The sequence below is a fragment of the Sorex fumeus genome, unplaced genomic scaffold (assembly GCF_029834395.1).
Source record: "Sorex fumeus unplaced genomic scaffold, SorFum_2.1 ptg000100l, whole genome shotgun sequence".
Taxonomy (NCBI): domain Eukaryota; kingdom Metazoa; phylum Chordata; class Mammalia; order Eulipotyphla; family Soricidae; genus Sorex; species Sorex fumeus.
The window spans coordinates 1,308,906-1,335,027 of record NW_026606157.1 but is presented as its reverse complement, the minus strand read 5'-3'; the positions used below and the strand labels follow the sequence as shown (position 1 = coordinate 1,335,027).

Sequence of the window (26,122 nt, the reverse complement as noted above, 5' to 3'; positions counted from 1 at the left end):
TATGTTTCAGCAGAGTCTTATTTAAATAATTTCCCCTAGAAATTGGAGGCTTAATATAAAGTCCTGTTTTATGAAAAGTGTTGTGAGATGAATTTATACATGTCCTCATAGCAGCTAATAATTTTTTCCTCATTTTTAACTTGGTTTGCTGATTCTTTGGTAGTTTTATTTTTCTGAAAATTTATCACTATGTTGAAAAGGGTAAATAGCCAGTGTCTTTGCCAAAAATCAAATTAAGTAGATTTTTATCTTTAAATTTGAATTAGGAAAACATGAGAGAATCTGATTTTGATTTTAGAAAGTTGTCTCATTGATCTCATTACAGAGATGAGGCTAAAAAAAGTTATGTGCCCAAATTATTCACTGAGATATTTACTGGCATACTTTTTATAGACGGGTCGGCCATGTTGGCCGCTTGTAAGGCGAACGCCCTACCCGCTGTGCTATCGCTCCAGCAATAGCACAGCGGGTAGGGCGTTCGCCTTACAAGCGGCCAACATGGCCGACCCGAGTTCGATTCCTCCGCCCCTCTCGGAGAGCCCAGCAAGCTACCGGGAGTATTCGATATGCCAGACACAGTAACAACAAAGTCTCCAATGGAGACGTTACTGGGCCCGCTCGAGCAAATCGACGATCAACGGGAGGGCCTTTACCTTTTACCTTACTTTTTATAGACAAATAAGCCTTAGGTTTCCTATTGCTGGTGGTTTTGCACTCAACACTTTTGTGTGTTTTTGGGCCACACTTAGTGGTGCTCAGGGGTTACTCCCTGTTCTATACTCAGGAGTTACTCCTTGGTGGGCTTGGGGGAGTGCATGGGTGCGAAGGATTGAATCTGAAGTTACCGCATGGAAGGCAAGTGCCCTACCCACTGTACTATCTGTACAACCCCTCAACAGTTTGTTTTCAGTTGTCATTCATTAATAGAAATGAACATCTGTTTTCCTTCAGGTTTTTCAATTTTGTTTTCTGTTCATTTTTTAAAATGAGATAATATTGGCTTACATCACTGAATATGTTTCAGGAGTGAAGGTTTTCCCCTCACCTCCACAAAAGTAAGTTGCCTTCCAACTTTCACCACTTAAGTGCCGAAATTTCCCATCACAATCTGTGTTGGCTTTTTAATTGAAATTGCCAAATAAGATCAGGACTTATTGGTGTAGGTGTGTAATTCCTAGATTGAAAATGGCACTTAAAAATTGTAGTCTGGACCAGAGAGATAGTACAGTGGGTAGGGTGCTTGCCTTGCGCACTTAGCCGGGCGCTTGCCTTGCATGCTCAACTGATTCACCTTTGATGATAAATTTTCACTGATGCCTCTTAGGTTTACTCTTTTATCTGCCTCATCAGTAGCTCAACTTGATTCTCCCCCAAGTATGAATATTGTATCTCCTATTATATTGTATCTCCTATTCCTTCTCTACATTGTTAAGGCATTTAGGTATTCATTCTGCTCATGTGTATTTAGCTAGCTAAGCTTCTGTTTAGTTGAGATTTGGCAATGCACAGTTTCGAGTTTGTCTTTGAAACTTCTTTTGAATTCTGTCAAATCATCGTCATTCAACTTTCTTAATTTTTGTTGGAAGTAAAGAAGGAGAAGCGTTGGTTTAGTAAAGACAAAGCAGAAAGTGACTCTTAGGGAGGAGTGAGTTGAGACAGTTGAGGAAGTGAGGCTGAATTATTCAGGAACTGCGAGTAAGGTTTTGCTTCTGTGTGTGAGATGAATGGATAAAAACGTTGCCGGTCCATTCTGCTTGACTGCCCTAACAATTTATGTGAGTGCCCTCATGTCGTTTTGACTTCCATGACCTTAGCAGATAGGGTTTTCTGTAGTTTTTCTGTGCCCTTGTATCTGTGGTAGAGAAGTGTGTAAAGTAGGGTCATATTAGCAGTAAATTTTGCATGTGGGTAGGTGTGGTTTCCAACTTCCTTCAAAATGTGCAGTAGTCATATGTCACATTTCAAATATGGATGTATCTTCTTGCTACGTCTGGTAAACTTGCCTGCTAAGAAGTATAAGGGCATCAACATACATTCCTGAACTTACTCATGTGCTTAGGAATGGTGATGGTTTTAGTTAGTGTAGTTTTTATGAGTATTCTGAGCAAGGATTAATCATATACCAGCCTGTACTAGGTTAGCCTCTTATACAACTATCATAAAAAAAAACTCTCTGAATAATTCAGAACTAAAGTGTTTAACAGGATATTATACCAGTTAAGTTATTGTTAGGGAAGTGACTCTTTTAGTTTAATAATTCTATTTTAAATAGAATAAATAATTCTATTTCCAAACAATATTTTTAGCATCTAAGAGACCCTTGGATCTCAGAGCCATTATCTTAAAAATAACAGGAGCTGGAATTGGGATATTCTCAAAGGTCCCTTTGGGCTCTCAAGTTCTACTTTAAGTCACAGTGTTAAAAAAAAAAAAGTCACAGTGTTGCCTTGCATTTTGTGATCATATTATTTCTGCCCATCTCGCCAGAGATTCTTTCAGCACTTAACGCTGTTCTCCCTTTTGGAGTCAAGGCTTTATTATTCATTTCACTCTCTAGTTAGCACTGCCCCGACTCCTGCTTTTTTTCCCTTCTGTTGCTCCTCTGTCTCAGTCTGGGTTTCCCAGGACACAGACTCAGAGAGGGAAATTTGTGCGCCGGAAGTTTATTAGAAAGTACTCGGGCCGAAGCGATAATACCGTGGGTAGGGCATTTTCCTTGCATGCGGCTCACCTGGGTTTGATCCCCAGCACCCCATATGGTCCTCCAAGCACTGCTAAGAGTAATTCCTGAGTGCCGAGCCAGGAGTTACTCCTGAGCATTGCCAGGTGTGACCCAAGAAGCAAAAAAAGAAAATAAGTACTCTTGGGATTAGCCTCCATGGGACTAGGAAGACATGCTTCAGGCTGCCAGGCGGTTCCAGTGAGGAGCCTGCCGTGGACAGCTCTGAAGCTGCCAAACCCTTCACCCTTTTTTTAGCTGTGGACCAGGAAACAGTCTCCTGAGCCCTAGGCCTGGACATTGGCTGACCTGGGGTGGGAGCTTGTGCTTTCCTAACAAGCTCTAGATCCACTCCCCAGAGAGCTGAGAGTTGAGGTTGCTACTGGCTCTCTTGCAGCAGCTGAGGGAGAGATTCCTTCATTTCTCTAAGGGAGTCTGGGGGGCTTGGTCCAGTTGCCACGCCCATTTTTTTTCCAATTTTTTTATTGGGATCGACACCCAGTGGTGATGCTTCACCCAACTAGCAGGGCCCTGACTTCTCAGTGCTGTCTACACTGCCTGTACTCGTCTACAGTGCTGCCGACCAATGCTGCCGTGCTCAGGGCTCAGCTGGTTGGTTCTTGGGGGAGCAGGGGCATGCCGTAGTGGGGACCAGTCTGTCAGGTGTGTGCCAGGGCTGCCGTCTTCAAGGTGATAAAGATGTTTCAGAATGGCCTGGGGCAGGGGTCAGGATTTCCAAAAATAAGAAATTGCAGGGCAAAATGGTTGGGAGTTTGTGAGATGGGAGAAAAGGAAAGTTGTTGCGGAATTGATCATGGGAGATAATCAAAGTATCGCATTGATTACTGCTTTTCTCATAGGTCTTTAAATCCTTGTTTGGTTTTGTTTTTGAGCCACACGTGGTGCTCAGAGTGTACTCCTGGTTCTGTGCTTAGGCACCACTTTTGGCGGAATTAGGGGCCTTTATATAACGGCAGACTTGGACCCAGGTTGGCCATGTATGAGGAGAGCTTGTTCATCACTGTGCTATCTCCTGGGCCCTCTTCATAGTGATGTGTCTCCTTTAAAAGTTAAGAAAACATGTTAAATACTCCAGGTGTGCTGTATAGATAAGTGACTGTTACCTGTGCTCATAAATTCCTTTTGGTTTTAGTAAAAACTACTTGTCTTGTTCAGTCTACCATTCTTTTCATATGCTATTTTCTTAATCCATCTCATTAATGTTTATAAGTTTGGGGGTGCATCTTCATCTGTTATAATACTATCCCAGTATCTAAATTTTCGCACATCTCATTTCTAAGTTAAAAATTTATCTTCAGTGGAGATTGTTTTTGTTGTTGTTGATGTTTAGTTTATTTATTTATTTTTTTTTACTAACGTGGAACTATTCCTGGTGACCTTGCTTGTGGAGTGTTTTTTTAAAGTGGTTTTGTGTTTGTTTTCTCCCAGGTGCTCTAGGGATAGCACAAGTCCAAGTTCAGATTTATTTCTTTAGATTTCTTCTTCAAATAAGATTCAAATTTCCAGACTTGCGTCTGAGGGTTTTAATTTCTGGTTGGAGTATTACCACTGCCCTTGCTTGCGGATGGTCGGAGATGATCCACTGAAGTCCCAGTTTTGAATAGGACGTACAGTCTTCTGTAGGCTGCTGTGGCTGTGGTTTCACGGCAGAGCCACAGGACCACTTTATACCCATGTTTACCTCGGGATCAAGGCTGCCACACACACTTGCTCAGGCTGGATCTAGTTTTTAGAAATGTGGGGCCAGAAATCTCACCCAGCTGTGCTCCCCGAGAGAGCCATTCCTTCTGACAGCTTTTCCTGGAGGGGCATCTTCCCTGAATTCAATCAGACCTGCACACCTCGACTCCAGGGTTGCTCCTGGCAGCCACAGGTGGTGGCGTCTGCCTTTTTGCTCACCATTTTAACCATTTTAGTTTTGATTTAGAACCAGGGGGTTTTCCCGCAAGGTGGGCTTATGTATGTCATCTTTCTCATTCTATTTGATTCTTTTCCTTCTTTTCTGCATGCATTTCGATTGGTCACATGCTGCTCCCAGAATTGTGACAAGTTACTGATTAACCTGTGTTCCTCAGGTTCCCCCTCTTTAAAATGGGACTAATAATAGGGTTTTAGGGTCGGGGCTTAGTTGAGATCGGATAGTACATGCTCCTCTGTTGGTGTTATCTTTACTGCTCATGCCGTTCACAGCTTGCGTCGTCCCTGTAGGAAGGGTTGTAAGTGTGCTGGTGGCTGTTGACTTGCTTCCCAAGAGGAAGTCAGTGAACGCCCTAAAGAAACCAGAGGAGAAACTTTGTTCAGTCTATTACAATGCTGAAACTGAGGAGGCCGGAGAAACTGAGCAAGTCCCTCCCTTTCTGCTGATGAGCCAAAGGTCACTTGGCTCCCACAGAGTGAAGTGAGAGGAATGTCCTCTCATTCTTCCCTGGAAGATCCCAGCGAGGGACTTCGCTGGCTTTGCGTGGCTAGGTACGTTGGAGCTATCAATTGTTTTCTTTGCTAAGGAAGACTCAGAAGCAAAATTATTACAGGGATCATTTGTGCACCTTGAAATATATAGAAATACCTTTAACTTCCATTGTTTTCAATTTCTTTCCATTTGGTATTTCAAGTGAATTCTGAATTTGGTAAAAGTGGTATCTCAGGATTCTGTCTCTTTGCCTTCTGGACTCTGCCTATGGAGCTGGGAACTTAGAAACTTTCCTTCCCTTCTACCAAAGTGTTGAAGAGAATGCTTTTTCCTCCTGAATTATAGCAAAAAAAGGAAATGTTGACTATTAAAAGTTGAGAAAGCTCAGTCATAATATATCATGTTTCTTAAAATTACTTTTGGGGTAGATGCCTGGGATTATACCCAGGGCTTCATACATTAAAATTACTTTTGAATTACTCTAATATGCATAATATTGTGATTATCCTATAAATACTATCTACTTCGGATTGTTTATAAAATGTTAGTTGTACTATGAAAATTTAATTATCGACCAAGTTTAGCCTTCTCAGTTGTTATTGGCTTTGAATCCACGGACTTAACACTGCCAAATTTCTGTGTAAACATTTTTCTTGGGACTTAAAATATAGTGAATATGTGTATTTGAAGTCTTTTTTTTTCTTTTTTAAAGCCCATCTATATTAATGGAACTTGTAAATGTTTAAACAGTCAATTAATGGAAGTTTTTATAGAGCGACTTTTTTAAAAAGTCAAATTTTATAATTATATTTTAAATATAAAAATTGAGTTCAGTGACAGATATAATTCTTAATACATATATGGAGATCATTGTAGCTTTTATCAATTTGCTTGTTACATTTAATTCTGTTCAGGAGGAGATCTTTTGGTATTCTCTTAGCAATAATTAACTCTAAGGTTAAAATTTATTCTATTCAATATAAATAATCAGTAATATTGTGTCACAATATACTGGAGAACAAAAGTAAATAAATAGTACTGGAAAAGCAAAATCACTCTTGCACTTAAGTGCTGTGGTTATTACTGTAGTGATTCTTTTGAAATACATTCTTGGTTCTGTTGATTATGTTTTTCTATAATGTGTCTGTTATTTATTAAATACAAATAGCATATAGCACCATAAAGAGCATTATCAACTGACACAGTTTAACTATTCATCCAAGTAGCTAATGCAGCTGTAAAGCATAAACAGGTGAGGGTCTTTGATACTGATTTTTATTCTTTTGTTTTTGGAGGGGGCCATACCTGGCAGTGCTCAGGGCTTAGTCTGGCTCTGTGCTGGACTCAATGATCACTCCAGGCAGTGCTCAAGAAACCATGTGTGGTGCTGAATAGCATACCCAGATCAACTGCAAGCAAGGCAAACTGCCCTACCCCCTATACTATTGCTCTGGCCCCAGCCTTTTTATTCTTAACTTTGCTGAAAGCATTGGTCAGCTTTACAGGGCAAATTCCAAAGTAAATATCCATGTCATGTTGAGAAGGCTCACATATGTCTGAGAACAGTATGTGAAACATTTTGTCCTTTGATCCACTTACTCTGAACTTAAGGTAGATGTCCTTAGACCTAATTTACCTGGAGTGTTTTCAAAGAGGTTTCTGCTTTTTTTGGCAGAAAGATTTGGAAGCAGTTTCTTTAGGTTAAGTAAATCGCGTGTAAGAGATGACTGTGACAACCAGGCAAGTTGTTTTGATTCATTTTCTATGTAAATAATTCTGACACCTTGGAGAGGTTTTCTTCTTATTTTTCCTTGAGATGGTGTGTCACTGATTCGGTGGGAATAGTGGGAGTGGGGGAGAGCTCAAGGCTCAGTGGCCCATGCCTTGGCTGTGCTCAAGAACCCATATTTGATCCTCAACACCACCAGCCCCGCTCAGTGTGGTACCGCTGACTCCCAACATTGCTGGTGCAGAACAACACTACTTACCTGGGTCCTGGCATGGAACCAGCACGCCCAAGTGGCTGAAAGTCCCTAGGAGTGTCCTCTGGGTCCCCAAACCACCTCTACCCACCACCACTAACAACAACAACAACAGAATACAGCTTCAAGGACACAAGTCAGCTCATTTTATCTTAGAATTTCAAATACCAGTTTGTTTTGGTTGTATAAAATTTTTGTGTAGATCATATAAAAAATTACCACTTTTTTAAACAACAAGGTATACCCTATAATTCAAATTGAAGAAATTCTTCTATATTTTAGAGTATGTTTGTGTACATGGTTTTGTGGGACATGGAAAAATGGATTTTTCAGCTTTAAAAAATGATTGCATATTTTACTCAATAATTTTTTTGGGTTGGAGGGATAATACAGAGGGTAGGGCAACTTGTTTTGCATGTAACCAACCCAGGTTCAGCCCCTAATACCACATAAAATGATCCCTGCCAGGTGTGATCCCCAGGTGTAGAGTCAGGAGTAATCCCTGAGCACTGTCTGTTGTGCCAAAACAAAACCGAACCTTATCTGTGTACAGACTCATAGCAGAACTTGGGGTATATGACTAGAAAAAAATATGTGGTAGTTCCCCCCCCAATATATTTAAGCAATATTAAAGTAACTTGTAAAATTTACTTGTTAAAGTAAAACCTGAGCTGAATTCATTTATTTCTTAAGCTTGTCATGGGTCTCATATGAATTGTCCAAGTAGACTTTGTGTTTAGAAAAATTGATACACATTTTCTTCAATATTTAAGCAACATCTTGTCAGAGACTTAGAGGCAATTCATTTATATGATCCTAAAGATGAACATCTAAACATCAGAGGTGTATTCATGTATTTTTTCTCACCATATATATTTTTTTTAAGTTTTCAAGTAAAAATTTTGCAGATAACTTTTATTTCACTAATTTATTTGCCAAAGTAATTGACACAGTTTGTGTCCATTAGGTAGAGCTGTGAATATCAATCCTGGACACAAAGCCTGGAATTGTAGCTGGGCAAAGCCTTCCTGCTGCTCAGGCCTGGCGTTCCAAGGATGCTGAATGGAGTCTCTTAACTTATTCAGTCAGGATTTGTGACAATCTACTGGGCTTTCTTTGGCCCATTCATAATTGGTATTGCACTCCTTTGCTTAAAAATCTCCACTTCCCAGCATTTAAAATGAAAAGTCTGATATTTGACATCATTTGTAGTCATATTTATAATCCAGGCTTATTGGTCTTTATTTTTTGTGTCTCCCATGTTCCACCCTTTTCTTTTACCATAGTTAGAAATTGCCTTCTTATGTGTAATTTATCTTTTCCTTTAAGATCTGTGAATTACCCCCACTAAACTCCTATTTCCCCCTTTCAAAAATTTCAATGGAAAGTAGTTGCTTATTCATGTACTTTTCCTGAGTTGTTTCACGTACCATCTTAGGTTGTTTTTAGATGTTATATAATATTTTATACTTCTATAGAAAACTGGTAGACTTTTGGTGATATGCTGAGGCTAGCCTTGATCTCTGGTGATGTGTTGGATCTGATTTCATCTCCATTGCCTTGTATTCAGTAGATGTTCATAATAAACATTTTGTGATGGAATGAATAGAATGTCATGGGGGCACCAGAGAGATAGTCCAGTGGGTAGGGCATTTACCTTGCATGCAGCCAACCTTTGTTCAATCCCTGGCACCATATATGGTCCCCCGAGTTTTCCAGGAATAATTCCTGAGCACAGAGCCATGAGTAAGCACTACTGGGTGTGATCCTAAAACAAACAAAATCATGGAATGGCATGACTATCAGTTATTGGCCTCCAGATATTTTGCTCCTTGGTTGAAATGGACATTTGGGGACTGGGAAATCAATCAGAGATATGATTAAGTATGCCATGACGGACTAAATCAGGGTGATTTTCAGCTGGGAAAGCTGAAGGAGCAATCAGCAAAGCAGCTACATATATTTTTGATCATGTGTCACAATACTGATAAGAAAAGAATGACTCTTTCCTGGTCAAGGCCTTGTGCTGGAAGGAATTTGAAGAGTAACGAGTGACACAGGCTTTGTAGATAATGACTGTACTTCTGAGTCAGAGGACATTTCTTCTGGACTCATCGTAGTCTAGGAATAAATGTAGTCAGTTCTGCTGTAATACCTTGAAAATAAATTTGATACATGCTTTGATATTACACACAGTTTGAGCTTAATGGAAATATTATCACACAGTTTGAGCTTAATGGAAATTTCTCCTTTGTCGTGTGTGACTTTTGTCTGAAAAATAGGTGAATGTAGAAAATGTCAGTCACCTAGACAAACCGAGCTGTACACCTTTGGGCAGTCAGTTCTACAAGCAGAAAGCAGGTTCTTTTTTGAAGGTAAAATACAGTGTTTTATTATAGTTTCTTTGTTTGCTTGTTTGGTTTTTTAGGTCTGGGGACTAGATGCAGGGCCCACACATGGAGTCATGTGCTGTACCTCTAACCCATGTCTCTGGCCCTCCATCTTTATTGTTTTAAATTTATTTCTCAGCCATTACATATGTTTAATGTAAAAGAATAATATAAAGACCAGCCATTCTTTTCTGTTTTAGAAATTTCCTCATAGAAACTTTGAGTAATGAACGTCTAACCCCATTTTTTTATAAACCCTGTGATTTATCCCTATGATTGTACATCACATTATGAGTTTTAGGAATGCATAAATCACATTACAACAGAACCAACTTCCTAATGATAAAATACAGAGTGTGAGCTTTTGGTTCTCTTGTTATCGTTTCTTCATTTCCTCCTCCTCCCTTTTCTAACAGGGAAAGATATTGTATGGTTTCTAGAAGGAGAAATACAGCAGCAAACCAGTGTTGCTCAGAGGGCATAATTTTACCTCTTACCTCGTAAAATGAGAGGAGAGATCACGAAGCAAGTAGGGACTGAGAAATAAGCAGAGAAGCCTGTGGCCTCTTAAGATAACATGTATTTTATCCTAAATAATAATCATGTTTAACTTTTTTTTTTGAACTTTGCTATGATCCAGGCACTATGTTATCTGCTTGGTGTGTATTTTGTCAATCCACTGAAAAATCTATGGAGTTGACATCATTAATGTCTTTACATATGAGGAAAATGTGGCTTAGAGGGGTTAGTTTACTTGCCCAGTGTCACAAACTCATAAATATAAATGCCAGAATTAGTTCTCAAATCATATTTGACTTCTGGGTCTTTGATTATAGTGGTCTATTGGTGTATCTTGCAAATAACATATTATAATAACTTCCAGTTAAGTTCTTTTGTACTTAACTGTGACTGGTTGGCTTCATTGATATTTTAACCCCTGTGATCTAGAAATTGATAATCAGTCTAAGACATACACAGATCTTCAGAGGCAGAAAATAGCAGAAACTAATTCTGAAACCTAACTCAGAGGGTTTTTTGTTTGTTTTTGTTTTGTTTTGTTTCTGGGCTTATACATTGTAAGGGAGAAAAAAATAACAACGATCAGGAGGTGAGCTGAATTAGGAATAAAAAATGATTTTGTTGGAAGCTATTATAAAAAGTCAGAATTAAAAGCTGAGAAGTGATTGTGGAGAATGAACAACCGGGAATATTCAGCTGTATGTTAAAAAAACTGGTTGCCCGCATATCACAAGAATAATTGAATGTATTATTCAGTTTTTGAAAATGGTTGGAAAGCCAGCATAGGATATAGAAAAAGCTTTAAAAAGAAGAAGCGGCATCCAGTAAAGTTAGACTGACAATATATTCTATACTTATTTAGGCATTTCCCCAAGAAGATCATGTAAATTTATGTTGAGAGGGATTCATGTACAGCTGAGGAACCTAACATATATGTACAAATAAATGGGGGAAAACATCATCAGGGGTGCATTTTTAGTATGATAAAGAGAAAGGTGAGTGTAGGTCAAGGAGAAGCTCCCATTGTGCAAGGTCCGTGAACAGATGTGGCCAGCTGGTGCACCGGGATCCTTATCACAAAGGTATTTGTAAGGCTCTGTCTTGCTCCAGTCAAATCCAAAAGAACGCATCAAAGTGGCTAATCCCAGAGAGGGATTGTTACATCCTCTTAACTCCAAGCCATAACCCATTCTGCTTCTACTTTCATAACCCCAGAGAATCTTAAGTGTTCAAGGAATGAAAAAGGGGTTGGGAAAGTTGCTAAAGTTATTTGATTATAAATAATCTTGATTCTCTGAAAGGAGCTTCAGCCTGCACCAGTTTAATGTGATGTGACGTGACGTGACGTGATGTGACGTGACGTGATGTGATGTGATGTGAAGAGCCGTCTGAAGTCATGAGTATAAATTGGTTCTGTTGTGACTCTGGTTTAGTGGCGGGCTTGGGACACAGCTGACAGAGGGTAGGGTGACACTGGAAACCTTCAATAGGCATTCTTGGTGCTTGTTTCTTCACAAGAGATGTGCTACTTTTACTTTGGCGAGTTGTTTACTTCCCAAGGCCAGAACTTAATCAGGATTTGTAAACTGAAGGTTTCTTAAGAGCCAATTATACAACTAATAGGTTGAGGAAGAGTGGAATTGATGAGCGTTTAGGAACTTAATGTCAGGGGCAGCAAACTGTGACTAGTGGGCTGTTTTTTCTCATTAAGTCAAAAACTTGTTATTTGACATGTTCAGTAGGCGTTCAAAGAAGCAAAAATGAAGATTATCATAGGTGCTCCAGAAACCCCAAACATTTAGACCCTCGATGGTTATATAAAGTTTGTTACCCCTGACCTGAAGGATAAGCCAAGGAGCAAAAGCAGATTGGCCTTGTTGTTTTTAGAAATCAGATTAGGTCACAGAAGCTGGTGTCTGTTCCATGGAAGGCTACTGTTTCAAACACCTCTCTCTTCTGCCACCACTGCACTTGTGAAAAAATGGATATTTATGAAGTATCATTTTTAGAGGGGCTTTATATGCTTTAGATTTATTTCTTATTCCCTTGAAAGGTCTTATAACTATTTTACAAATGAAGAAAGTAGGATTGTAGAGATTTAGTGAGTCTAAAATTTCTTATTTAATAGAAAGTGGGATTTATGTTTGAGTCTCTGCACGAAAGCAAGTGCTAGACAAAAATTTATCAGCAAAAAGTCCTGAGTACCTCTGGGTGTAACTCCAAAGCCAAAAATAATAATAGTTTTATAGTAAGTACTGAAGAGATCATTTAGGGGCTGAGGTGCTTCTTGTATCAGCAGCTGTCTGTGACTTGGTCTCTGGCACCACATGCGGTCCCCTCTACCCCACCAGGAGTGATCCCTGAACACAAAGTCAGCCCTGAACACCACTGGGTGTATCCCCAAACCAAACAACAAAACATTCTATTGATATTAGAGATGGACATTTCTAGTAACTTGAGCTAGTATTTCAAATGAAACACTGAAGTTGCGCACATAAAAACATTAATTATAGCATTATATAATTTTATTAAAATTTGTATATGAATGATCTCTGGATACATTTTCTGTAGCAATATAAAGAAAATGTAACAATGGAAAAATTCCAAGCTGAACATTAAAAACAACTGTTAAAAGGAAAGATGTACCTTAGAATATTTTCAATATAAACTACAAAATAGAAAAGTCTGTTTCATTGGTAAGTGTAGTAGGCAGCAGTTAAAATTTTCAAACTTTTTAAATTAATTTTCCATTTTGGGTCACACCCAACAATTCTCAGGAGTTACTCCTGGCTCTGCGCTCAGGAATTACTCCTGATAGTGCTTGAAGTGCTATCTGGGATGCTGGGAATTGAACCCTGGTCAGCCACATGCAAGGCAAACGCCCTACCCGCTGTACTATTGCTCCAGCCTCAGCAGTTAATTTTTAAAGTTTTTATTTATTTTTTTAATTAAGCAGATTTTGTCCCATATGTCTAGTTGTAAAGTTTTAATATGATTTCAGGATGCTGTGAAAACATGACAGCAGGTTCCCTAGAAGGAGTCAGTTAAGATGAGATTCAGGAGTTGGGCAGGCAAAAACTGAGACAATAATGCTTCCAGCAATGTGACCTTGATGATGGAGAGAGCTTGGCATAATCAAAGGGAAACCAGGAGAGCTCATTGCCTCTCCTAACAACTCAGAGAACAGGAATGCATGTCTGGTTTATCATGGAGAATCCAGCTTTCTGCACAGAATCCTGGCCTACACCTAGTGAGACCAGCCAAGCAAGAGTTATCGAACGGACATTGCTCAGTGAGTATCTGAGATGCAGGATGAAGTTACTGCCCTCCCTCTGATGCCTCCCTGGTCACATTCAGGGACACAGATTGATGGTAATTCTGGGTTACCTCGTGGGCCAAAGACAGCCCAGTTTGCCGCGATCTTCATGCTGTAGCCAGGGTATCTGGATGAAACTTGAGCTGCTCATCAAGTGTTTTGAATCAGATCCCAAGAAGAAAGTAATGCAATTCATTAAAGGTAGTGGAACGAATATTATATTATTCCTACAGAGTCCATGTGTGACAGAGTGAGCATGGTCACATCTCTGAAGAGAAGCAGCACAGGGGAGAGGGTTCTGTCAGATTCTGGGTCTCCGGGTCACCATAGACTTAGAGAGTTGATCTCAGAGTTGACATCTCAAGTACCTCCTGTCTGAGGAACTTCCTATTCAAAATTATAACTGGAGATATTTTCATTTACCTGTTGGTATACAGTGATGGATTCAGAAAGTAGATGGGGAAGAATGATAGGGATATAAATTTCTGAAGCCTGTAAAAGTTGTCGGCGCCATGGAGAAATGATTTTTATGAGACGCACATCACACAGTGTAGGCAAACAGGGATTTATAACAATGAAAGAAAGGATAAGCTTGGGTTGGAAGGCAAATACCAATTAGAGACAGGAGGAAAAGAAAACATACCAGGGTTCTTTAACGTTACTCCTTGAGTTAAGAAATAGCTGATAAGTGGGAGAAGATAGCACATGCATAGTTGACTGAAAGCAAATTTAATGATGATAACTTTGTGTATGTTTTTTAAGTGTGAACTTTAGTAGTATCAGATTACCAGGGATTTAATGTGATTTCGGAGGGATTTTCTAATGGAGGACATAATTCTTTCCTTAGAAAAAGTATTGTTGAGGCTTTTGAACCCAGGTTCAAACCCAGACATCAGGTATGGTCCCTGAGCCCCACCAAGAGTGATCCCTGCATGTAGAGCTACCGATGGGCGTGGCCCCCAAACCAAAACAAACATTACAAAAAAAGATTAAAAGTAATGTTCCCTATTGGTGAGGAGAGTGACCTATAATTGTCTGTTTTGACCACTGAGTAAAGCGACTCCTCCCAGGTTGAGATAATAAAAGGATTTCAGTGGGTGTATTGAGAGGGGATTGGTAGTCCTAGGGCATATGGAAGACGTTCCACTGTTTATTTGCTCAAAAGGTTTGTAGGTATTCTGGTTACTGACAATATACCACTCAGCAACTTCTAGGAATAGGGGTAATTATAATCGCTGTAGTGACAATCGGTTTGCTGTAACACATCAAGTTAGGGCTAGAAAGGTGGTGTAGTGGGCAGGCGTGCATTTGTCTTGCATGGGGGTAGCCCAGGTTCAATCCCTGGTACCTCATATAGTCCCCTAAGTACTACCAGGAATTGTCCCTGAGTGCAACAGGCATTGGCTCAAAAACAAAGAGACAGCCCCCCCCCCCCAAAAAAGTAATGCACATCAAGTTAATGCTAAGTCTTAAAATTATAGATGCGTTTCTCTGTCCTATTTTAGGAGTGAGAGTGGTATGCACTGATAGTGGGCCACTCCCTGAGTGAGTTCAGGAATTACTCCTGACTTTGTGCTCAGGAAATACTTCTGGTGGTGTTTGAGGAACTATAGGGGATGTTGGGGATTGAACCCAAGTTGGCTCTGTGCTGTACTATCGCTCGAGCCCTTTTCTTTGCCTTTTGAGGTTTAACAGTCCTTGTTAACATCAGTTTTTAATTACTATTGATATTTGATAAGACAATAATAGACTGACTATAAAATATGAATAATTTTTTTTCAAAGTTGACCTTAGAAGGCCTTTCAATGAATAATTCAACGTATATACATATAAAGGTAAAGGTAAAGGCCCTCCTATTGATCGTCGATTTGCTCGAGCGGGCCCAGTAACATCTCCATTGGAGACTTTGTTGTTACTGTGTTTGGCATATTAAATACTCGCGGTAGCTTGCCGGGCTCTCCGAGAGGGGCGGAGGAATTGAACTCGGGTCGGCCATGTTGGCCGCTTGTAAGGTGAACACCCTACCCGCTGTGCTATCGCTCCAGCCCTGGAGCGATAGCACAGCGGCAGGGCGTTTGCCTTGCACCCAGTCAACATGGCCGACCCGAGTTCGATTCCCCTGCCCCTCTTGGAGAGCCTGGCAAGCTATCGAGAGTATCTCGCCCGCACCGCCCGCACGGCAGAGCCTGGCAAACTCTGTGACGTATTCGATATGCCAGACACAGTAACAACAAAGTCTCCAATGGAGACGTTACTGGGCCCGCTCGAGCAAATCGATGATCAACGGTAGGGCCTTTACCTTTTATATACATATATAACTATATATTTACCTTCTTACGAATGCTGATCTATTTCATTTTGTTCAGTAGATAGTTATTTCAAAGTTTGAATTTTGGATTGTATAAATTTGCAACTAAGTATTGCAGAAAAATGTAAAAAATTCCCTTTTATCGCTTCATAAGCCAAATGATTCACTAGTGAGAATATCTGTTTCAAATTAATTTGTTTTAATAATAACTTTATATAATTATTCTCTTATTTTGTCCCCTGGGTATACTATGAGGTCAGCTGTGGTAGAGAGTGAATCCTTTACTCCTTTTACAAATGATAAGATGAAGGATTGGGGAGAAATTATTTTTAGGCAGTTATGAGGATAATTGTTGGAGCTGGACTTCAAATAAAAAAATGGTCAAACATTGAACCAATACTGTTTCTCCTTTCCCTCTTCCCCCTTCTCCTCCTTCCCCTCCTCTTCCTCTTTTTTCTCCATCCTCTCCTCCCCCTCACTTAATCACTTAATCACTTAACTTCCCGTTAGTCGTCGATTTGCTCGAGCGGGCGCCAGTAACGTCTCCATTTGTCCCTGTCGCGTGCTAGTGTAGCCCAATGGCATCTCTTCGCTCCGGGAACATGGAGGGCCTCAAACCGATCGTTCATGATCTTGACAAAGAAGTCTGACCATCTGGTAGGTGGGCGGCCACGCGGTCTCTTGACATCCCGTGGAATCCAATCAGTAACAGCTCTAGTCCAACGGTCGTCTTTAAATCTCATTACGTGACCAGCCCATCTGATTTTCGACACCTTGGCATATGAGACAGCGTCCCTGATCCTTGATCGTCGACGGATGTCAGAACTCCGGATTCGTTCTCTCATTTGAGTGAAACGTGTTATTCCAAGCATAGCTCTTTCTATTCTTCTTTGGGAGACCTGAATGGCGTTCTCATCTTGTTTGCGTAGGGCCCAGGTCTCTGAGGCATATGTTAATGCAGGAAGAACAGTGGAATCAAAGAGATGTGCCCGGAGCCGGAGGTTCTTCGTCCTCTTAGCTATTTCTTCGACGTTCTTGAAGGCGTTCCAAGCCGCTCTCTTCCTCCTGCGCAGCTCGGGTGCCAGGTCATTTGTCATGTTGACCTCTCGACCTAGGTACACATAGCTGTTGCATTCGGAGATGGTCGTTCCATTGAGAGCGAATGGGGCGTCAGGAACAAGGCTGTTTCTCATAAACATTGTCTTCGTAAGATTCAGCTGTAGTCCTACCTTTCCACACTCACGGTCAAAGTCGGCCAGCATTTGTGCCGCTTGGCTGATGTTTGGTGTTATTAAAACAATGTCATCAGCAAAGCGGAGGTGGTGTAGTTGCCGACCATCTATTTTCACTCCCATTCCTTCCCATTCCAGTCGTCGCATGATGTTCTCGAGGGTGGCACTGAAGAGTTTCGGTGAAATGGTATCACCATTGCTTTTGTTAATTAGGATTGTATCTCTTGATCTTTAATAAATTGAAGTATATTATATCTTGCTACAAATAAAAAGCAGTGCACATATACATGTCTGTGCATCTACACAGGATTTTAAGGATGGTTCTAATATGCATTTGCCAGATATTTTTTCATGTCTCTGCACATCTCACAGAGGGAGCTGCTACAAAGTCTTTTTTTTTTTTTTTTTGGCAGGGGAAGTCACACCTGGCATTGCTCAGGGGTTACTTCTGACTCTGCACTCAGGAATTACTCCTAATGGTGCTCAGGGGACCATATCCAGTGCACAGCATTGAACCTCGGGTTGACTGCATGCAAGGCCAGTGCCCTCTCTGCTGAACAATTAATTGGGCCCCCCAGTCTTAACTCCCATACAACAGAGCAGGCAACTTCATTTGAGAGTTTATCATTCCTCAGTTGTTTTTCTATTAAAACATACCATTAAAATATGCTATTTTAATCATCTTCAAGCATACAGTTCAGTGACATCAAGAAAATTCAGAGTGAGATGTAACCATTGGTACCATCCATTTTCAAAATTATCTTCCTATTTCTGTTTGGCGATTTCAGGAGTTTTTTTTTTTTAAAATAAAGAAATCATAGAGTCTTGGGTTTTTTAGAATACAACTGGGAATGAACATTACAGACTCTGAATTTGTTCACCTGGCTTCCTCCTTTACCCTGCCTTCCTGAATGCTACATTAGCTACTCCATTAGAATTCAGTAATAGGATTATCAATCCCTCTATTGGCTTTTTCCAAAAATAATTGTCTAGATTTCTTTATGTACTCTACTGTCCCCTCATGATATCTCATAGTTCAGATGTAAGTATTAATGACATAATGTTGCCCCCCAGAGTGTTGCTGGTTTAAAGGTGATTTCTGAAGGTGAAAGTGCTCAGTTTCAAAGAGTGAGTTGATTTCAGTGGGAGAATTTCAGTCACTGTGTTACTTGAGTAAGTGCTATTCTTTAAGAAAACAAAATAACTTGCTCTTGGTCCTAAAATCACACTGAGCCAACAGGCTTCCAAGAGCACCTCTCTGGATGGGCTTCAGAACCTCTGAGTAGTGTCAGCACCAGAAATTCTATTTCCTTACGTGCTGCTTCGAGGGCTTTAACTTCTGAGATGGGCCTTCTTGTACTGTCCCTTAGTAATCTGAAGGTCATGGTGCTGTGATTTCTTTCCAAGTACTTTGTCTCATTAGATAACTCAAGAGTTTCTTTTTTTAGGTGTTTAGATTCAAAATATGCAGCCATTTAATATTTAAGGAGTGTCAATGATTCAGTTATAGGTAGGAGTAAAATCGTAATAGCTGACTTGACATATTACAGGATGGTCTTTCTATTGAAAGCAAAATAGTGTGAAAGTCAGATGTTTGAACTTCTTCCAGTGTAGATTACTCAAGAGGAAACAAACAGCAAGATTCAGTTTAATTGCTTGTTATTTTGAAGAAGGAAATGTTATGTGTATTTTTCTTCCCCAGGGACTGTGTCCAGGGCAGTATTATTTGGTGTTTTTATAATTCTGTGAGATGTTTTCAATGTTTTAAAACTAAAAAACAAGTGAGATTGACATAAATGCATCTGGACAGTGGAATGTTTCAAAGCTTATCTGAGTAATTGTTATTGTTTTAATTGTTCCTGGTATTATTTGTTCTCAAATTCCATTGATATCACAGTCATGTTTGAATTTATAGACTGATGTATAAGAAGGACACATGAATGTCATCATGGCTTATGTAATTGTACAGTGCTTATCCTTATTTGTCTGTGCATAATCATGTGTGCTTATGTATGTATGTGCTTGTGTTCTAGTAGCACACAGTGGGGTGGCAATTAGAAATCAGACACACATGTGACATATAATTGAGAATTAGTTTTTTACATTGACCTGTCTAGGTTTGAGACATTACTAGTATTAACTATGAATTAGACAAAGTGGGCTGGAGCGATAGCACGGCAGGCAGGGCATTTGCCTTTCATGCGGCCAACCCGGGTTCAATTCCTCTGCCCCTCTTGGAGAGCCCAGCAAGCTACCGAGAGTATCCCACCCACATGGTAGAGCCTGGCAAGCACCCCATGGCGTATTTCATATGCCAAAAACAGTAACAAGTCTCACAATAGAGACGTTTTGCTGCCTCCTTGAGCAAATTGATGAACAACAGGACAGTGCTATAGGACAGTGCTACTAAAACAATGAGACACATTGCCCTGTGTCTCGGTTCACTCATTTTAAAATAAAGAAAATAAGAGTAGAGAATTGTTAGTTGAACAAATGTATCCCAAGAGCATTTAATAATACTCAGCACATAAAATACTTGGCATTTATTGTCCATAACTAACTGTTATTTACCTCATGAATGATTGAGAAAGGAGAAAAGATTTACCTTGAAATGAAAGTGACTGTTTTGAAGCCAAAGGCATTAGTTAATTTTGTGCACTAAATCATCAAGTGCTTTGTCATGTTAGAGATTATGGTATAAAGATGGATATGCATCCATTGCAAAGGTTTATTCATTAGGATGCACCTAGGATTATCTGCAGTTGACTGCATTTAAAGTCTTCTCTTTAATGACCAGTTTATATTAAGTTTATAAATGGCCTCCTTTGGAAATCTGGTTGAATTTGAAAAGCATTTGTATTTTGTTCATTTTCTTTGAGACTTCAGTTTGTCTAATCAGTGTTAGAAAATGGCACTTGTATATAATACTTCCTTCCAAGAAAAACATTGGGTGTTTCAGGAAGTGATCTTGGTGAGTCAGAGGATAATACTTTTTCCTCTGAGTCAGTTCTTAACCTTCTTGATATAAATAGGCTTACTTTTACCAAAAGTTCTGCTTTTTGGGTCAGATGTAAAAATCATCATTAATACATGACCACACTAAACAGCAGTCCCTTCTTTGGCATTCTGCTCCCTCAGCACTGAAAAATTTAGCTGAGTTTGACTGTGGAAATTTAGATAAATTATTTTTAAAAGTTTCAAATTCTGATCTTCTAAATCCATTTCTTTTTTTCAAAGTAATTTTGCTCAGGTAGGAAGCATTTGTATCAAGTGTCAGGTGTGTAAATGTTAGAGGAAATTTGTAGTGGTCTTCTTAGGTTACTAAAAATCTGTGACTTTTGGAATTGGAGGAAATCCAGAGGTTACTAGACTCTAAAATCATTTTTAACACATATGCATACAAATCTAGTACAACTTAAGTGTAAGAATTTATTTGCCAAAAGCTACTACTAGTCACCAAAACCGAGATAGATGCAAAGGACTAAACCAGTATTTCTTTACCTACATTAAAAGTATTTATCATGATAAATAATGGTTAGATGGCTAGATGTTAATATAGAGTTGGTCATGGAAGATTATAATAAGGGGTAGAGAGTGAAGATTGAGAAATTTTCTAGAAGGGAGGTATAGATTAGTGTGGGGACTATTTAGGGTAACATAGGTGTGCCATTAGTGCATGATAGACAGGCAAGAGATTGGGTGGTAAAAATTCATAGGTGGCAGTGCTAGAGAGAGTATGGAAGACTGTAGAGATTATTTAGGGTTCAATTGTGCTGGGCCTTGGATGAAAAAATGAAGAATTTCCTATTGAAGGAGTCGGTATACCAGTGGTAACATTCTTCACTTTGATTATCCTGTATTTCTCTGGAGTTATATTTGACTGACTGAAAATGGGATTTTACATCAGTGAATTTCATTTGTAGATACTGTATTTAAAGAAAATATCTTTCTGTTGCTCCCCAAGTGTGCATTTTTTTAAAGGAAGACAGTAGCTGACTGCTGTTGAGTTGTTAAAGTGACTGAAGTCTGTTTTTGTGCATAATCATCTTAATTCTACTCTCATTTTCTAGTTGTGTAAACAGAGATTAGATTTGTCCAAGTTTACAGGGAGACAGCAGAATATGGATTCACATTAGAGCTCTCTGTCTTCATAGTATTTTTGTTACTGAACTGCAGACCAGTAAAAGCATGGGATGAATAGCACTGTTCTGTAGCACTGTTCTCCCATTGTTCATCGATTTGCTTGAGCAGGCCCAGTAACGTCTCCATTGTGAGACTAGTTGTTACTGTGTTTGGCATATCGAATACGTCATGGGTAACTTGCCAGGCTTTGCCGTGCGGGCGAGAAACTCTCGGTAGCTTGCCGCCCCTCCAAGAGGGGTGGAGGAATCAAACCCGGCTCAGCCTGTTGGCCGGCTGCACACAAACCAAACGCCCTACCACTGTGCTATCGCTCCAACCCATGGGAAGAATCTATTCAGTAATTTTTTTCCTGTTTCCAGCATCTCTGAAAACAGCACCCCGACTCATCTTCCTTTCTCTGGCAATATTTGGAAGAATGGGAAAGTAGTCTTCGGATGCTAGGATTTTGCCTTCAGATCACATTTACCTTCCTCTTGGGAGCTGCAATCATGCAGTCTTTGTTCCCTAAGAATTAGCTGCTGTCATTAAGTCCGCCTGGTTTATGAGGACAGTCTCTGTTAGGATTAAGACCTGTACTGGGGATCCTTGCTTTCTCCCATCAGTGGATTGATGGTTGCTCTCTTTTCTCAGTTTTATCTTAGCATTGGGGCTGGAGCGATAGCACAGCAGGTAGGGCGTTTGCCTTACAAGCGGCCAACATGGCCGACCCGAGTTCGATTCCTCCGCCCCTCTCGGAGAGCCCGGCAAGCTACCGAGAGTATTCGATATGCCAAACACAGTAACAACAAAGTCTCCAATGGAGACATTACTGGTCCCGCTCAAGCAAATCGACGATCAACGGGAGGGCCTTTACCTTTACCTTTACCTTTACCTTTATCTTAGCATTGACTTCATCAGTTGAAGTCTCTGATTGTTCTATGCTGGCCCCTCTAGTCCCTACAGGACTGTGCCCCTCTTCATTTAATCCTATTTCCTACGTGGCAGGGAAGCAGCCATGTGACTCTTGGCATAACTGGCTTTTCCCAAGGGGACAGCCATTGAGATTCAGCATGGCTCTTATAAACATTCTTGTAAATTCATCTTGCACTTACTAGTTTGAGCATGTTGTTCTGAGCTATCTGTTCCCAGGGATGAGAAGCAGCCAAATTGTTTTTTCCCCCTTTCCCAACAAAGGACAGAGTTCCTCCTGTCACATGCTTTCTTTTCGAGCCGACTTGGCGTTTATGAGAGTCATGTACAGCTGGTCCTCTATTGCTTATGTAATTTCTCCACCCTCCACAAGTGGGAAAATAGAATGCTTTTCTCCTCTGCTTTTGTTTCTGCTGGGTGGTCTGTACCGGCAAATTTCTGTAACAGGAAGCGGGTCACTGATATAATGAGTGGTCCTTTGTCGCTGAGCTGATGTACTGAACAGCAGAGAACTTTTGGAAATGGCCAAGTTTCCAGCTTAATGGGCACTAATTGGGAACCCACGAGTTTCAATGACACGTCCAAGGACACCGAATAAGGAGTCGTATTGGCAAAGGCAAGGAATGGCGTAGACATGCTGTTCTGTATTTCTTCTCTTCTCACAGAAAACCTGAATCAGGTTCATCTCTAGGGGATTCTTGTGGCGTGTCCTGCAAGTCTCAAGCCAGTGGAGTGGGGCTTGTTAGGGCTTACACACTCTTGGACAGGGATCGGAGTTGGAAAGACCAAAGGTGTCTTGAGAGGGATGGATTTTCCCACTCCATGGAAGGAAGCAAGATGTCTAGAGAGCAAGGCAGGAGGAGGGAGCAGGAAGGTGTCCGGAAGGCAGAGATGGTATGAGAAGCAGCTTCACAGGTAGACTGCTGGCCGGATCACAGGAGATTAATGCTCCACAGTTGAAGAGTATGCCTTCTGAAGGGTGATGGGAACCTCTGAGCAGGTTTAAGTAGTAGAACGAGGAAGCAAACAGATAAAATGTTATTTTACAGGGTTTATTTAAACTATACTGACAGTTAGCTTAGTGACTGGAAAATGGTTACTTTTTTTTTTCCCCCACCAGATTTCCCATCAGCAAAATCAAGTAAGATTATGTTAGAAAAAACACACATTCTTACGATGATTTGTTGATATTCCTGAGAGAATCCATTTCCCAGGAGGTTTAGAGGGAAAGTAGCCTCTTTTTTTTTTTTTTATCATTCTAGTAGATTATTTCCTGCCTTTAAATCTGAAAACTTAGAATCCAGTTCCTTTTCTTTCTTCCTTGTAAGTCATTTTGTAATAAGTAGTTACAAGTTATTGGCAATATGCAACAGTCCATTTAATTCTGGTAATATGCTTTGTGATTTAGGGCGAAAATAAAAGCTCTATTCATTATTTTCCTCTCTGTGGCAAAATTGTCGATTTTATTCCATATCTGCTACTTAGTAGCCCTTGGATCCTGAGCATGTTATTAAACTCTCTGGCTCATCTATATAGTGAGGTAATAATGGTTTCTATCTCATGGGCTTAGTGCTACAATTAAAAACAGCTAAATACCTGTAAGGCAATTATAATTGTGCCTGCCAAATGGTGCCGTGGAAGCCTACCTGTGCTCTGCAGAGCTTGGCTGTGGCTGCTGTGAGTGGGGCTCTGGGTTCCTTCTCCCAGGACACTGTTTTTTCATCATCTGACTTGTGATGGGGAGATTGATTCTGGTGAATAAATGGGGCCTGGTTTATTTAACAAAGAACTGCCATTAATTTGGAGGAATATTTTGGAGTAAACTTGTTCTTTTTAAGAGCCACACATTTCAAACCATACTTCTCCCAAGTGTCCCCTACCTCAGTGGTTAGGTCATTTTCCCAGTTGCTGGGAGCTGTGACTATGGGAATAGAAATGCATGCAAATATGGCAGACCCACACCTGTGCTCATTTTCTCTTCAAGTAGCCTCTTCCTTCTGACCTCAAAGAGCCTACTTCTCCGAACAAATTCATCTTAACTTCCTAAATCAAAATCCACCTAGTATGAGCCAGACTCTTAAAGACTTTTGGTGGTTCTCCCTTTCCTGGCTGACCCAAACACCCGACTTTCACTTATTAATTCACCAGTGAGAGTTGTTTTGCTCAATTTCAATTCCAGGTGCTGAAGTCCAGGAATGTAATTCCTGGCCAAAAAAATATAAAATAAAATAATTTTTTTAATAAATCGACACAGGCCCCAATGTGGACATGTTGCTGGTAAAAAAATAAAGTACCATTTCTGCTCAAGTGGAATGGTAGTTCACTTATTTTTTGTTCACTTTCTGGTTCATCATGTACAGATTTTTAAGCTTGATATTATAGTTAGCATTTTATTCATTTTACTGTTTTGTGTTTTTTTAAAACTCACACTGTTACCTCAAAAATTATTTAAAAAATGAATTTGTTCAGAATTATTTTTGTAGATTTCTTTGCACAGAGAGCTTTCTGTGCACCAGTCCTGAACCATTGAAACCACTTTCAAAAATGCCTGTTTTCATGTGCTATTTTTAATTTTTTTGATGGTTCACTAATTATTCTGAATCTTGATTCTTTTTTGTTTTGTTTTGGGGTCACACCTGGCAACGTTCAAGTTTCTCCTGGCTGTACTCTCAGGAATCGCTCTTGGTGGTGCTAGGGGACTATATGAGATGACTGGGATCGAACCCAGTTTGTCTGGATGTAAGGCAAACACTGACCTGCTGTACTAGTTCTCCAGCCCCTAATTATCCTGAATTATTTCTCCCACACTTTATTTAAACACCGTGTTTTGCAAAGTTGCTTATGATGGTTTGTTACAGACATTAAATATTCCAATACCAATCTCATCACTGCTGTCACCTTCTCCACCATTGTCTCCAGTTTTCCCACCCCCTTAAGCCTGCTCTCACATTAGGAGGCCCACAATAATATATTTTCTATTGCTTGTTACCAATGCATTTGCTAACAGAATGATCAAAAATTATTTCCTTAGTAGAACATAGTGAAAATTATTATATCTCATTATGGAGCCCTTGTCTGAGGGATTACTAAGATATTGTTGCAAGTTAAGCCTTCTGTGTTAATGTTTTTTTTAGTCAAGTTGGTTGGCTTCTATGTTACATCCCATCCAATATGATGTACTACTACTGGATTTCAGCGTGGTAGAGTTTGTCATGTGGCCATGAATATGGCCGCATGCTCCAGGAAATCCAGAATTTTCAACTGAGCAATACAACTGGAGTTAAATTTTTAACTGGGTAGCTTTGGAGTGTAGGCATGACTGTCCAAGTTTCTAGAAGTACAGGGAAGTGGGGAGGGGATAGCCCATCCTGTCTCCTAGAAGGCCTGGAGTTTTCAGTCATAGGTACCTATGTGCCTGAGTTTGGGGCAGGTTAATTTCTCTGTAAGGTTCAGTCCTGAGTTGATGGAGTCTGGCTAGAGGTATGGCAGCAACTTTGCAGTGTGGGAACAAACTCTGGGGGGATTCTGACCTGCTTCCCTCCAAGAGTGCCCAGAATGTCTCAGCTAGGAATGTGTGTCTGAGAAGTTTTTGCTGCTAGTTGATCTCTTTTGAGATTTATTTATCAATCTCTGGAACAAAGTTGGTTAGATGAACTTTCATGGCGATGTAGGTGACCTGTGGGTATGGTTGATAGGACTTCTGGAATTATAGGGAGGTGACAGGGAGGTCGCCCATCCCAACTCCACAAAGGCCTGGAGATTCCAGTCACAGGGACTTGTGCACCTGAGTTTTCGGCATTCATTCTGAATTTTAAATCAGAAAATTCAGAAAGGAATTTTTCAGAATGAATCTTTCAGTCCAGTACTTTTGGAAAGTTGATGGCTAGGTTTGACTGTGGCTGATTTTATATCTCAGGCTCCTTTCTTCTAAGCAATTAACAGAGATTGTAATACTGCATTTATCAGTATAAGTCAACTCTTCCATGCTGCCCCCACCTTTCTTGATTGTAAAAGTCCCCAAGGCAGGGACCTTGTCTATTTTTTTAACTGGTAACTCATTCCATATCTATAAATAGTTTGTCTGCATAGTCAATGTGAGCCATAGGTGGCTATTTACATTTAAATGTGAATTAACTTAAATTGAATGATTAAAAATTTTTAGCTTTTTGGTTA

General features: G+C 40.1%; 1 protein-coding gene across 3 annotated transcripts in view; it reads left to right on the top strand.

The window, feature by feature from the left end:
- EPS8 (epidermal growth factor receptor pathway substrate 8) overlaps positions 1–26,122 on the top strand; it is a 183,396-nt gene that overhangs the window by 71,075 nt on the left and 86,199 nt on the right. Inside the window, exon 1 of one of the 3 annotated variants that reach the window (XM_056134554.1) lies at positions 5,025–5,209. The exons of the other annotated variants lie outside the window; for them this stretch is intronic. The gene's annotated coding sequence lies outside the window, so the exon portion shown is untranslated. Of the gene's footprint in view, positions 1–5,024; positions 5,210–26,122 lie in introns of those variants that run through there. 3 annotated transcript variants of the gene reach the window in all.